Source organism: Camelus ferus, chromosome 27, assembly GCF_009834535.1.
Source record: "Camelus ferus isolate YT-003-E chromosome 27, BCGSAC_Cfer_1.0, whole genome shotgun sequence".
Classification (NCBI taxonomy): Eukaryota; Metazoa; Chordata; class Mammalia; order Artiodactyla; family Camelidae; genus Camelus; species Camelus ferus.
Window position 1 is genome coordinate 5,914,102 of NC_045722.1, and position 15,541 is coordinate 5,929,642.

At 40.8% G+C, this 15,541-nt stretch overlaps 1 protein-coding gene and 1 long non-coding RNA gene across 3 annotated transcripts in view; both read left to right on the top strand.

The window, feature by feature from the left end:
- Window positions 1-78: 78 nt before the first annotated feature.
- Window positions 79-5,114, top strand: LOC116660249. Its single transcript, XR_004315672.1, has 2 exons — window positions 79-425; window positions 3,651-5,114. It is a non-coding gene; the product is annotated as an uncharacterized LOC116660249 (long non-coding RNA).
- A 4,861-nt stretch (window positions 5,115-9,975) lies between these two features.
- SCAPER (S-phase cyclin A associated protein in the ER) overlaps window positions 9,976-15,541 on the top strand; it is a 258,505-nt gene continuing 252,939 nt past the window's right edge. The window contains exon 1 of one of the 2 annotated variants that reach the window (XM_032469107.1): window positions 9,976-10,009. The gene's annotated coding sequence lies outside the window, so the exon portion shown is untranslated. Of the gene's footprint in view, window positions 10,010-10,029; window positions 10,117-15,541 lie in introns of those variants that run through there. The other variant, XM_032469110.1, reaches the window with a different exon arrangement.

Consider the following 15,541-nt stretch of genomic DNA (forward strand, 5'->3'; position numbering starts at 1 on the left):
TATAGCCCCGTACGAGGGGCGGGGCTCCAGGCCGCGCCGCTTATTGGACCGCGCGGCGCTGGGGGCGAGCCGCGGCGATGTGGTGGTCTGCTGCTCGCCCGGAGGCTCCGGGAGGCTGGTGGTGGCGGCCGGGAGGGGAGACCCCTGCGGACGCCTTTCCTAGCGCCACGACACCCTCCCAAAAACACGCCCCCACCTTACTGCCGCCCTGTCTCTTTCCGTCAGCCTCGTTCCTGCCAGAAGCTCCCTGTCCACTCCATGTGTCCGTCCCGGCTTCCATCCATGAGAAAGGCTGGAGATTTGGGTGAAGATACTCCAGTACCCAGGAAAACTTTGCCTTGAGGAACCAACCAACAGTATCCATTTCCCAGTCTTCAATGGATCGCTACTTATTTATTTCACCAGAGCAGGACGAACGAACCCAGGTACCAAAGCCAGATATTTGTATCTGATGCTCAATTTCGTGACTTATAAATTTTATGACCTTCGCCAAGTTACTTAGCCTTCGAAAACCTGTTTGCTCACTTATAAAATGGACATAGTAATAAGACTACCTTAAAGAATCGTGAGGATTAAATTTAATATACATCTAGAACAGTAGCTGCCACATATGGTAAAGTGTTCAGTAAATGTAAACTTACATGAAGGTAGAAAAGCAAAAGACAATTGCCCAGAAGGAATAGCTTAGTAAGTACCTAGGAAAACTTCTGCAGTTCCTATTCCGTCTGTCTACAGGTCTGTGTGATTTCTGCACCTCATCCCGAGCACACTAAACTTAAAGAAATTTGTAGGCTGCTACTTGAGCCCTGTTCTGTCGTTGATTGCTCCACGTAGTTTCAGGCCTCTTCACACAGAGGAAGAGGCTTTCTGGGTCGTCTTTCACTTCTCACAGCTAATATTTGGCTTGGGTGCAAGAATTCTGTTCCAAACTGAAAAAACTGAGTGGGCTCAAATCCGACAAAATTCCTGGGTCAGGTTGGAATTTTATTTTAATTTTTAAAATCAGAGACCATTGAAAACTTTACAAAGAGTATGTTCAATAGGAACTTTCCAGTGTTACAAAGATCAACACAGACTGAAGTTTTAAGTTTCAGAGTGTAAGTATAGGTAGCAATTCAGGGTTGATTTCTCTAAAACAAACAATTAAAAAACAAAAAAGAAAAGAAAAGAAAAAACTTTTATTAATTTTGATCACTTTCATCACATTTTAATTTTAACTTCAGTTCTGGGTTTTGAGGCAGTCTGTGAAAAAATAAAGACTCATGTCCCCAACTCAGTTTGCACGTATTATTCTCCAATAAGTACAAAGTAAAATTTGACCCATTCCTAAAATGATTCCAATTAATAGGGGTGGGATACAGGATATTATGGAAGTTCTTCTGAACTCAAAGTCTCCACAGATGGAGGTTTGGGGCCAAAGGAAATCTAATGATATCTAAAGAGGTGATGGGGTGAATAAATGTCTGAGTATCAGAAGATCGGGGTTCTGTTTTCCCTCAGCCCCTAAACAGGCTCCTTTCCATCCTTGGGCCTTTTTTTTTTTTTTTTTTTTTTCATCTAGGAAAAGGATTAGGTTAACTCAGAGGATCTTAATTTGAGATCTTTGGCTGCTTATGTGGGTCCTAAGTGGTGTGATAATCTCAAAATCTTGTGCAAAATTTTGTGCATAGTACACATCTGGGGTGGAGAGCAATAGTTTTGCTTTCATCAGGGTCTTAAAAAGATCCATCTGACAGTCCCTGTAGAAGTCTTTCAGTAACTCTTCATCTCTTAAATTCTACAATTTTTATGATCTTGGCAGTTAGGATTGTTAGGAAGCAGATTATAGTAAAGACTATCCTGATCTCTCTCATCATAGTTAAGTTTTGCCTGTTCTAGAACTTTATATGGATGGCAACATACAGAATTTAAAACTACTAATCATATGCTCTTCTGCCCTGCTGGAGTCAGTTTGGTGCCACAGAAAGAACACAGACAATTTTGGAATCAGATACACAGGGTTTGAATCATCGACTTCCATAGCTCACTCCTAAGTAACCTTGAACAAATGACTTAGTCTTTTTTAACTCTATAAAAATTATAATAATAAAAACCTGTCTGATAAGTCTTATGTGAGTAAGTATATTAAATACTTGTTGTAAGGTATCGGACCCACAAAAGGGGCTCAACATTTTCAAATTTTTCTTTCTTACCCTCTGGAAAATTCCTATCCTACTCAACCTTCCAGACCCATCACAAGTATTTCCTACAGGTCTTTTCTAACTTCCTGCCAGCCAAAATTGTTGGTCTCTTAAGTCTCTTAGTTCCATCATTGTTTTTTGAATGTTCCTCTGCTACAGCATTTAGCACTGTCTACTGTGACCAGTTGTTGATGTTACTAAAAGAACTTGAGAGCCTTGAGGTCAGGAACTGTGTAGTTTCACCTGTATTTCACCAGTGTCCTTACTAATAAGAGGAAGTCAATACATTTTTGTGCAATGAATGAATTCTGCTATATTGGCATTCTTTTACAAGGATGTACTATAGATAGTAGAGTTAGCTTTGAAACTATTAAAAGAGGGAATATATATTTTTGAGTTTGTTAAAATGTGTGCTGTAATGAACAGTGGCTTAAAAAACAAAGCAATAATTACTTAACATATATGGTATAGATAGTGTTATAGGCCCATGTCCACGAGAATTAATGAGATTTGGCACAATAAACAACTTATGTGGAAAGACCAACAAACTGAATGAATTTGTAGCTTTTCCAAAGTTGGAAAACAGAAGGCAAAGGAACAGAGTACAGGGCAGTAAATGAAGGAGCAATTAGACTGTATGATCACACAATTAGAGGGATTTTGTTTGTTGTTTAATCTTTCATTATTAGTCTTTTTAGGAGAGAAGATGTGAAGATTCCAGGGTTATAGTGGGGTCTTAGAAAATGACAGAAATATGTAGGTAGGTGGGTGTGTTATAATACCTAGAAAATATTTTCATTTCTAAAGAGTATTCAAAAGTATGTAAGTAGTCATACAATTATAATAACCAATTAGAAGTCATTCCAACAAATTCACTTTACCTGTTCTTTACCAAATGAGATTTCCCTAAATTATACATGGATCTGTCCCAATGATCAAATGATTAGATGTAATGAGAGCTCCATCCTCAAAAAGAAGCTATCCACTCCATCCGGCAATTCACATTTATGGCCCTAAGCCAGTCACATGCATCTGTGGCCCTAAAGGCAGCCGAAGTGGACAGATATTAGTCAAGAGTGCCTTCCCTGACTTGCTCCCTATACTCATAGGGTGACTACATCCTGACTGACCTGGCATAATTATTAATCATGTCCCCTTTCACACTCAAACGTACCCCAGACTAGGGTGATAAACTATATAATGTCACCTCACACTCAGACTGTCCAGCCCTGTCCCAGCTCCCCTCACCAAGTCCCAGGCTTTGTTAAGCCTCAGTACCCTTTCCCACACTTTTTTTCCCTGGGTTCTCAACAATAGGTCCTTGAAGTCTTAGTCAAACACATTGGCAGTAAAAATAAAGAATACAAAGAAGGAAGGGATGCAGCTTAGCTAAAGAAGGCAGTGAAAGAAGGAGTAAGACTGTTTTCTAAGAGTTTCTTACAAATTATAATGAAACTGATTTTCTTTTAGCATTGCTAAACTAGCTCTGAAGACAGCGTTCCGAGAGGAAATCCAAAATTGATATAAGAAGAGTGACTTCATGAACAGACACCACTTCCTGAACTTAGAAGTTTGGGAGTGTTTGTAGGAACAAAACTCAGGATTGCTTTATAGTCACACCACGCATTGAAGCCTTATGTGTTGTTAGATCCGACTGACAAAGAAAACATTTCTATGATTGCAACTCCATCACAAGATGGTGTTCAGGGACTTGTGAGTGATTTGTGCTTCGGGTTTTTTGGATTTATGATCAACCTCAGGTCTGTGGGCTTTTGAGGTTGATGTCCATTAAAAAAAAAAAAGAGATTTGTACTACAATGTACTGCAGAAACAAAGGAGTTACATAAGTAATGCATGCTTACTTGTTTATTTTAGGAAAATCAGTATACACAAATAAGCAAAAAGAAAAAATGATCATAAATTCCATTCTTATAAATGACTGCTGTGAACATTGGTGTTGAACTTTCCACAGTTTTTTGTTATATGTACTTTTAAAGGCAGATATGCCTTATGCAAAAATAGGATACAAAGGACGCTACTACTATCAATGAAATAGCTCAAGAAAATAGAGGAGCATAGCCCAGAATGACCTACAAGGTCTGAGTACCCCTTAAAAGTCCTCAGCAAATACCCACATTCCATCCTGAGAGTTCCTATCAGTTCACTTTTGCCTGATTTGCTTTTCCTTGTCTTCCACCTCCCTGGTTGCACGCCTCCACCTCCCACCATAAATGCTGTTTTGCCAGGTCCATCTCACCTCTGGGAACATGTAATCTGTTCTGGAATTGAGAATAACAAGCTAGATCTTTGAGTCTCCCCCAAAGTATGACTCCTGGCCTCTACTCTCACATTTTACTTGTAATACCCAAAGTGAGACATGTCTCACCTGCTTTGGCTAAACAAACTCCCGGCTGGCACTCACTTAGTAGGAGAGTGAAATTAAAACACAAGTCTACTGGGCGGAAAGGCAGACATGATTGTATCTGTTATTTATTCTATTAGAAAGGCCAGGTCTCGGACTCTTGCTGCTGCCCATGTCTCCTTCTAAAGTGTTCCCACCCATGTACACTGGGGGAAAAAAAAATCTGTATTCTGAAGTTGTTGATTGCAATTTTCTATGTATGTTAATTGATCAATATCATATGGTATTTTTCTGGCTTACTTCACTTAGAATGATGTTCTCCAAGTCCATCCATGTTGCTGCAAATGGCATTATTTTATTCTTTTTTATGGATGAGTAGTATTCCATTGTATGTATATACATCACATCTTCTTTATCTCTTCATCTGTTGATGGACATCTAGGTGGATTCCATGTTGTGGCTAATTAATGCTGCTGTGAAACTTGGGGTGCATGTGTCTTTTCGAATTATAGTTTTCCCTGGATATTTGCCCAAGAGTGGGATGGCTGCATCATATAGTAAGTCTATTTTTAGTTTTTTAAGGAACCTCCATACCGTCCTCCACAGTAGCTGCACCAATTTACATTCCCATCAACAGTGTAGGAGGGTTTCTTTTTCTCCACACCCTCTCCATTTATTATTTGTAGACTTTTTAATGATAGCCATTCTGACTGGTGTGAAGTGGTTCCTCACTGTAGTTTTGATTTGCATTTCTCTAATAATGAACAATGTCTAGCATCTTTTCATGTGCCTGTTAGCCATCTAGACTTCCTACATCTTTGAAGCCAGCAGTATAGCATGTTGCTTCAGTTCTCACGTAACTATATCAAATCACCCTCTCCTCTACTTGTGATTTACAGTTAGGCCTACTTGCATAATCCAGAACCAAGACCTCTAAACCAGGAGGGTCTAAGTTTGGGGAGAAGGAACACTAAATTTTGTGGGTCCTTAGGTGTAATAGTTTTGGAAACCTGGGTGTTTTGGCTGTAAGAGAAACAGCACCCTCTGTTGGTCACTGGCACAAAGCATGAACTCCATCCTGTAGGACAGCACTGGATCTCACTTGTCCCACAAGTAGTTCTGTAATTATGACTTTGGTAGGGCATTCCATCAGTCTAGCAGGTTAGATGTTCTCAGATGATGGAGTATGTGATATATTAGTGAAATACAAGAGCACGAGTTCATTTCTCTTGCTTTCAAATGAGATCCTTGGTTTAGGAGCTTTAGGAGCAATGAAGTTTGCTGCAGCAGTGCAGGAAGGGATACCTGAAGCTCTAGAGGTGAGTGCCAGTTTGCTAGGTGGTAGAGAGGAGCAGAAGCGTTCAGGAGGGACGAGTGTGTCACACGACGAAAGGACAGGGCAGCTGAAGGGAAGGGGACAGTTATATAATAATACCTTCCTCATATATTTATTGTGAGGCTAGATGAGAAAATAAACACTATAGCTGGTATAATCTGAGCTCTAACTGCATGCTAAGCTATTCCAAGTGCTTTCTAAAAATTGATTCATTTAATACTCACAAAAATCCATTGGAGGGGTATATCTTACTGCTCCATTTTATAGATGAGGAAAATGAAGTTTAGAGAGGCTTAGGTATTTTCTCAAGGTCATACAATTAATATGATTTGATCCCAAAGTCAGAGTCTTAACTGCTATGGGATACACTATTCTGTATTTCTATTGCATGTGGCTTCTTTACCTGGGTTAAATTTAATCCATGCAAAGTGCTTCAGAGTAATGCCTACCACATGGTAAATGCTCAATAAAAGCTAAATACCTCTAGCTATCATTGTAGCACAATGATTCAAAGAGGAGTTTTGGAGTTAAACAGACCTGAGTTCAAATCCTGGCTTGGCCCCTCTCTAGCTGTTTGCTCCAAGAACAGTAATTCTAGGGCCTTTGTTGATTTGTAAACTGGGATAAATTACCTAATTCTCAGGGTTGCTGTCAGACAAAACGAGACTATACATGTATATGTGTATATATATGTGTGTGTATATAGTCTTGCACATAGAAAATACTCAGGCAAATATAGCTAGTACTATGATTCCAGTAGTAAGGAACATCTTGGACAAAGGTCCAGGATGGGGAGAGAAAGAGGCAGAAGTGAATTCCAGGGTCTCAATATATTTTATTTTGTCTGGAGCATAGGGTAGCTGAGGAATAGCCTGGAAATGAGGCTGGTGAGGTCAGTAGGCCAGATCTTCAGGGCCTTGTAGACCATGTCGAAGAGCCTGGAGGAATAGTCGAGCCAGTGTCACAGCACCTAGGACACAACCTATGTGCTAGGTTATGCTGCAGTAACAAGTATCCCCACACATCTGAGTGGCTTACAAAAACAAATGCTACAAGTCCTTTGGGGATCAGCTGTGGTTCTGTTCCATGTCATCTTCACTCTGGAACACAGGCTAGTGGTACAACTTTTCTCTGAAACAAATTGCTAGTCTTGTGGCATACAGAAAGGAGACATGGAGAACCCACCAGCTGGCACTTAAAGCTTCTGCGTGGAGTTGATCCTTCTCAAATTTTAATGGCCAAAGTAAGTCACATGGTCAAGCCTGCCATCAGTGAGGCTGAAGAAGGGGCATTTCATGAGGGAGGTCCAGAAAAAAATAATAGGAACAGATTTTGTGGCAAAAGATAATGAATGCTAACCCAATTAAAAAATGGGCTAAAGATTTAAATAGACATTTTGCCACAGACATGCACAAATGGCCAAAAAACACATGAAAAGATGTTGAACATCATTAGTCATTAGAGAAATACAAATGACCACCAGAGTGAGATACCACTTCATACCCACTAGGATGGCTGTAATAAAAAAGACAGACAATACAAGTATTGGAGAGGATGTCAAGAAATAGTAACTTTCATGCACTGCTGGTGGGAATGTAAAAATGGTGCAGCTGGTTTTGTAAATAGTCTGGCAGTTTCCCAAAAAGTTAAACATAGAGTTACCATAGACCTGGCAATTCCACTCCTAGGTATATACCCAAGAGAAATAAAAACATATACCCACACAAAAACCTGTACACCAATGTTCATAGCAGCATTATTCTTAATAGCCCCGAAGTGGAGATAACCTAAACGTCTATCAACTGATGAATGTATTAATAAAATGTGGTATATCCATACAATGGAATATTATTAAGCCATAGAAGGATTGAAGTATTGATATATGCTACAATGTGGTTGTACCTGGAAAACATTATGCTAAGTGAAAGAAGCCAGCCACAAAGTACCACATATTTCATGATTCCTTTTGCATAAAATGTCAACAATAGGCAAATCTATATATAGAGAAAGTAGATTAGTGATTGCTTATGGTTGAGGGAAATGGGCAAGTGACTGTTAATGAGTAGGGGATTCCTTTTTGGGGTGATGAAAATGTACTAAAAACCATTGAATTGAACACTTTGGATGAACTGTGTGGTAAGTAACACAGCTCAATAAAATTGTTTAATATGTGTATAAAAAAAGATAATGAGTGGTTTTTATTGTTGTATTCTTGATTTTGAGAGGTTAAGTAGAGATGGCCAGGTAGCTAACCAAGTGGATCTGGAACTTGCAGCAGAAATCAGGGCTGTTTATCTATTTTAACAAAGGGAACCATATTCAGTTTCTTATAATAAGCTATAATGGAGAAGAATCTGAAAATAAATGTAATATATGTATGTATATGTATAACTGAATCAGCTTTGTTATACACTTCAAACTAACAGTGTAAATCAACTACACTTTAATAAAAAATAAACTTATATTTTAAAAAAGAAATCAGGGCTGGAGATATATATTGGGAAATCTAGAGGACAAAGATCTGAACTGAATTTATGTAAAAACAAGTAATCATCAGAGACACTGTGTCCAGCAGGAAAAGAGATAAGTGCAAGCACTTATCCCTGAGGGATACCAACATTTAAGGGATGGGAGAAATAAGGGGAGACTACAAAAGAAATACGGGAGCAGTTAGAGATGGAGTAGTGAGATGGAGAGAGTAAACGTGGAAGTCGAGTAAAGAATCTTTCCAGAAGGAAGGGGTGTCAACTGATGCAGAGAAATTAAGTTAGGTCATAATGGTAATGTCTGTATGATCTGCAGTAGGGAGATCCCTCGTGACTTTGGAAAGAATGGTTTCCATTAGGCAGAAACCTGAGGGCAGTAACATGAGTTTTTAGACGTGAGTAGTAGTTGAGGAATTGGAGACATCCTTGTGTAGATGACTGGAGAAATGTATCTGTGAAGGGCAGATCTATAAAGGGGAGAAAGAAAGTAGAGGCTGAAGTGGGGTTTGGTGGATTGAGTGGGAGATTTCAAGATGGCAGAGACTGTTTAAACGCTTGTGGGAATGAACGGAAGAGGAGTAAGGGGACAATTGATGGGAGCAATCAGGCCCTGATCAGCTTTTATGAAATTGCAATTCGTGTTTCCTCCTTATCCTCCTCATTTTGTTTTCAGTAGTGCTTATCCCCTCCTTAATACCACGGAACTTGTTAACTATGTTCACTGTTTATTGTGTCTCTACCCAGCTCCAGGAAGGCATGGGTTTTTAATCTATTTTATTAACTCCAAGCATCTAGAATAACATCTGACATATAGTACGTGCTCGGTAAACATTTGTTCAATAGATGAAAGAAAGAGGAAGTTTTCTAAGAAGGTAAGAGGGGAGAGGAGTCAGAACAGCCAACCATATGGTTCCTGCCTTCACAGCGCTTATAATCTAATTGTGAGGTAGACTCCATTGGATTCCGCGACTCCCTGCTTATTGTAACAATGGGCAGGGAAGGGTGAAGAGTTTCCCAGCTGGAAGAAAAGCGAGGGAGAAATATTCATTTGATAATTATGGTCTGCGTCGTCCAGAGCTGTGACTTAAATTACTTAATTCGTGTGTTTATTTTATCTTTGAAGTTGAGAAAACACACTGGTTAGGTCTTTGTCCTTGGAGCCTTTCAAGCCTGGCACACAAGAGGGGCCGAATAAAGCCTGCGGCATCGGGTAGGCTGTGTTCGGCTTAGGGGTGCACGCTTTTCTGAGGCGCTTTCTCAGTTGCAGATTTTTGAGGCGTACTTCTAGCTCCCTTATCTACGGGACTGACTGCGGTGATAAGGCAGCCGGAGGGAAGGGACTGAATCCGAGAGCGAGAAAAGCGGCGGTGCGAGCGCAGCCTCGTGAAGGGAACAGCTCCCGAGACGAGACCGCGCCGGGACCACCGCGGAGACCTACGGCCGGCCTCCCGCCTTGGCAGCCGAGCGGCGAGAACCTGGCTGCGCCTGCGCGCGGATGACCGGCGCTGGAGCCCAGAGCGCGGCGGCCGCTGCTGGTCATCACGTGGGGCGCCGGGCAGCCGTCCCACCCCTCCGCTCCGCCCCGCCCCGCCTCTTGCCCGGCGGGACGCTCGGAGCCGCCCCGAACTGCGTAGGGCGGCCAGGGGTGAGTGTCCGCGAGGGGCGCGCGTCGCGCAGTCCCGGGCGGGCCTGGGCTGGGGCGCGGGCCGGAGGAATGCTTTGCGGGGGCCACGGGGACAAAATGGCGGCGGGGTACGCCCTTTCACCCCCTCCCCTCACCTGGGAGAGCGGGCGGAGACGGTCAGGGAACGCTGCTGGGGGAGGGGAGCCGAGGCCGCGCGGGAGGGCCGGGGGTCCTCTGAGGAGGTCTGGGGGCGGGGGTGGGCAGGCTCTGGGCCTGCACCGCGGGCTCAGCTGGGGGTGTGAGCGGCATGGGACCCCGCGCACCCCGCGAGTCGAGAGGTGGGCGAGGGTCTGCCTTACCCCCTCGGGGGGCGGCCCTGGCGGCGCGGGTGGAGGCTTCTGGAAAGTCCAAACTGCTAGGGGCTGGCAGAGGAGCCGCCGTCCCAGCTTTTCGTTTGACAGGTGATCGTCGTCATCAGTCTCGGTGTGGTTTACCACGTCTTCCCCGCACGTTGACTCGGGTATTAGCTCTGCCTAGGAAGCTGGGTGGGAAAGGTCTCTCCATCCTAACAAATGCGTAAACTGAGGCCTGGAGGGGCATAGAGTACTGAGGCCTCACACCTGGGAGCGGTAGAACCCAGCCTTCTGCCTCTGTTAGTGCTCCATTCGCGCCTTCTTCCCCACTCTCGCCGGTGAGGGACGGGATTGTTTGAAAGCGGGCAGAAAACTGGTCCTCCAAGCAGCACCTGCTGCTGTCAAGTGGCTCCTCCAGAGATGGGGCGCCCGCCTGAGAGCAGCTTCCTGTTGCTGGTGAACTGTATTCCTCGTTCTATTTGTGCCAAGTTATTTTCCACGAAAATAGCTGTTCAGTATAGTCATCTTACTGAATAAATAGTAATATTTATTATATATAATATATTTAATATTATAGTTTGTTACAGCTTACGTATTTATTTCGCCATCATTAATAGCTTCATCCTCATAAACAATCCAGGGTGGAAGGCTGGGCTAAGCGTTATAACCCATTTTACCAGAGGGGAAACTGAGGTCATTACTTGTCCCAGATCACCTGCTGGTGAATGTTTGCTCTGGGATTAAGTTTTCAGGCCTAAGGTTGGTAGTCTGACCAGTGTCGCACTGTGTTTTACCTGGGTGCTCTAGTCCTTGTAACTTTTTGTTAACTATGACTTTTCCTGTGAATGCGTTGGTGCAGACTTATGCTGCATACTGAAATGGTCTGAATAATATACACTGAGGAATTAATATTTTAATTAATCAAATAATCAACTTTTAATATGATTTGGAAAGTTGTTTTTGTGGAATGAAGTGTGATATGATGGCTTTGAAGGCAGACTGATCTGAGTTTGAATCTCAGCTCTCCTACTTGTCCTTTGACAGATTAGTTTTTCTGAGCCTTCTTTTCCCGTTTGTAAAATATGAATATTATTATCCACTCATAAATTTGTTGGTAGTAAGTAAACGTTTAGAAGTGCTCCTGGCTTGTAGTAAGCACTCAACAAATGCTTGTTCCTTACCATCTTTTCCCTCACTTCCTTGAGCTGCAATTTTTTATTCTCTCAAATTCTCTAAACCCTGATGTTTTTGGTCAATTTACCTGCTGTATTATGCATTGAAACATAATCAGTGTTGCTATACAAATGCATTTGTGAGTAATTTTGGTGATTGGGCTCCAAAGGATCTAGTGTTTTAAACACAGACCATAAAAATGTTTGTCTTTACCGTTTATAGATATTTAAGAATCAGTAACAGGTTGATTTGATGTTAATTTAATTTATACCTTCATTTAACCACTTTACAGGAATGTTTTAAAGATAAGATGAAAGGACATTAGATTGCCTTTTTTTCTTTCACCTTCATACCCAACCACAACCCAATCTAGTTTAAAGAAGCAAAAATTCTTTGGGAATCACATGGGAACTTTCTTTAAACACTTAGAAAGAAGTGGTATTTAGTAGAAAGTCAAATAGAATTCTCTCTAACGATGCAATCTGATGTCCATTGTGAAATTGGCATTTCTGAAATTGTAGAAGTGAAAACAGCAAATAACTTATATAACAAGTGAAAATAAGTAATAAAAATCTGTTTCCACTTTTATGTTGGGATGGCAACCTTTTTCACAAATGTGTTTGGCTTTGGCAGTAGGTCTTATGGAACATAAGTGAGAAGATCTACAGTCCATTGGTGGAGACAACCTTAAAAAATTATTAGAAGGAGATGATTTATGGACAGGTTTTTCCCTTTGACACGAAACACTAAAGATTTCGTGAAGCTTTGCTAAAATAATTAGTTTTTAATGATAACTTCTTAAACTAGTAAGTTTATTATATATTTTGAAAACATACGTGGAGAGAATAGGTAAAATTAATTGCTGTGTACCAGTCTATTTCAGCAATTACTTGTGCACAGATAGTCTTGTTCCATAAAATCTACCTCCCCCCATTGCTTTGAAGCAGATCTCAGACATCATATTTCATTTGTGAAGATTTCACTGTGTCTGGCCCATTTTTAATATATTGTTGGAAGAGAGGTAGTTTTATATTTTCAAAGAGGCATGTCAGGTTCATAGGAGAAAATAAATGCCTTTTAGTTGACATATTCACAGTAGTATATATAGGAGTGATCAGAAATGAAAACCTCATTAAACAGCTTGGAGTTATAAATGTCTATATTGCTCTTCAAAATACTTATTTTGCTGTAACACACTTATTTTCCATTTAGCAAACTTATGACAAATTACTGATAGTTTTTGAGCATGCTGACAACAGCATTATTTGTTTGAGTACCAGACTCAGAAAGGTAAATACTCAGATTCTCTTTCATATTTTTCAGAAAATGCAATAACATGGATGATAGATTTTATGAATTTTAGGAAGGAGTTGTGATTGAAACCCCAATTTTTCTAGCATTTATTGGCAAACAACAATGTATAGATGCACTGTCCTGACTTTCAGTTAGATGGTCTGTGTTTATTTTAGAGGAGTACTACTAGCAGGCTTCTCACTGTTTTGGGCCTGCCATTTGATTCTTACCTTTTCGGAACCTGTGAACCCAAACTCAGATAGAGAAGAGAGAGGCCTTCCCTGGCACTTGAGCCAGTCTTCACATTTCCATCTCTAGAAGTCTCAGGTGTCTCCACGGACATTCTGGGACTGCAGGGCAGGGTAGGACAGGTGAGACTTCAGTTCATCACAGGCAGCAGCTTGTTCAGAAACCTTGGACCCAGTTAGTCCTAGTGTTCATTCCCTGTTTACTGACTTGTTTTGTTTTTTTTTTGTGCTCCATTTTCTGCATGACCATTGTTTTACTGTGGCCTAGAGTTCTCAAATTTATTTGAGTATCATTGCCAGCATTTTGCCATATCCATTTTTTAATATTAGCTGAATTTTCCTTTATGGTGCTTCCTTCCTGAATTTTCCTTTATAAATTTTCTTTTAAAATTTAGGTTTAAATGTAGTTCTCTTTAAAGAATAATGTTATGTAGATAATAGTATGGGTGGTAGTTACGGCAAATATCATCAGAGTAGTAACTGAAATTTCGGAAATGCTAAGCTTTTTTTTTTTTTTGATAACTTTACTGAGATATTTCATGTACTATAAAATTCAACCATTAAAGTTATACTTCAGTGGTTTTTAGTGTGTTCGTGGAATTGTGCAACCATCACCACAGTCAATTTTAGAACATTTCACTATCCCAGTATGGAACCCTGTAAGTATTAGCATTCATTCCCTATTCTTGGCTTCCTTCCCCTCTTTCTTATCTTGCTCCCTACCCCTGCCCCAGGTAAATACTGATCTACTTTCTTTCTCTATGAATTTGCCTATTTTGGCATTTCACATTAATAGAATCATGCAGTATGTGATCTTTTGTGTCTAACTTCTTCCATTTAACATAATGTTTGTAAGATTCATCATGTCAGCATGTACCAGTACTTTATTCCTTTTTTTAAAAAATATAAGTTTCAGGTGTACAGTGTATAATTCAGCATGTGTATACACTACAGAGTGATCACTACCACAACTCCAGTTACCACCCATCATCATATAGTTGCCCCCTCTTTCATCCATTTCGGTGCTTCACCTGCCCCCTGCCTCCAGTCCCCCACCCTTCTGGTAACCATGATGTATTCTCTGTATCTATGAGTTTGTCATTGTTTTATTTATATATTTTATTTTTTTATTCCACATGTGAGTGAAATCATACAGTACTTTTCTTTCTCCTTCTGACTTAGTATACCTAGCATAGTATCTTCTTGGTCCATCCATGTTGTTGAAACTGGCAGGATTTCATTCTTTTTTGTTACTGAGTAGTAGTCCATTGTATATGTATGTGTATATCTTTATGCATTCATCCATCCATGGAGACTTAGATTGTTTCCTTATCTTGGCTGTTGTAAATAACACTGCAGTGAATATAGATGTGCATATATCTTTTTGAATTAGTGTAGGGTGAAATGGGTAAAGGCGATTAACTGTGGGTTGACGGGTGAAATCTAAATTTTTGGTGGTGAGCACTCTGTAGGGTATACAAAGGTAGAAATATATTGTACACATGAGATTATGTGATGGCATAAACCAAGGTTACCGCAATAAAAATAAATAAATTAAAAAAAAAAAAAAGGCTTCTGCCAGTGTCTCAGTCCCTGGGGAGTGTTCTAGTTGGATCCTGCCTCTGTGGCAGATGCTTCAAGGTTAAGTGGGTCCTCATCATGTATGACCCATGCACTTTTTAATCAGGTGTTTTTGCACTGATTTTTGGGTTGTCTGCCTTTGAGATCTTTAAGAGTGGGTTGTTCATTCCCTGCCATTCTGTAGGTTTCCTGGTTATATTTTCTATTGGTATTTAAAGCAACTTGCTTTGGGGGGCTCATCTTTCTTACGCATAGTTTAGGAGTTGGAGTGCTTGAGGTGAAGCTCAGATCCCTCACTTTTCAGGGAAAAGATCCATGCTTTGTGATCCCTCCTGATTGAGAATTAACACACGTGGTGTGTGGGTTTTCCTTGGTGACACTGTATCTCTGCCTCTCTTGTCCATCTTGATGCTGTCCTTTTACCTGTGGAGGCTCTGTTTACCCAGTTTTCATATCCCTTTCCAAGGAATTATTCCGTATGTAGTTTTAGCTTAATTGTGCCCATGGGAGGAGGTGAGTTCAGGATCTTCTTTTGGCACCATTTGAACCCTCCCCCTCCTTTTTTTAAATAGACTTTTAAAAAAGCATTTTTAGGGTTGCAGTGAAATTAGGAGGAACATACAGAGACTTCCCATTTACTCTCTGCCTCCACTCATGCATAGCCCCCTCATCGTCAACATCCCCTCCTGGAGTGGTACAGTTGTTAGAACTGATGAACTGTACTTTGACAAACTGTTGTCATGTCCATAGTTTACATCAGTGTTACTCTTGGTGGTGTGCATTTTATGGGTTAGAACAAGTGTATAATGACATGTGCCCACCGTTACAGTGTCATAGAGTACTTTCACTGACCTAAAAGTTCTCTATGCTCTGCCTGTTCATTCCTCCTTCCCACCTAATCCCTG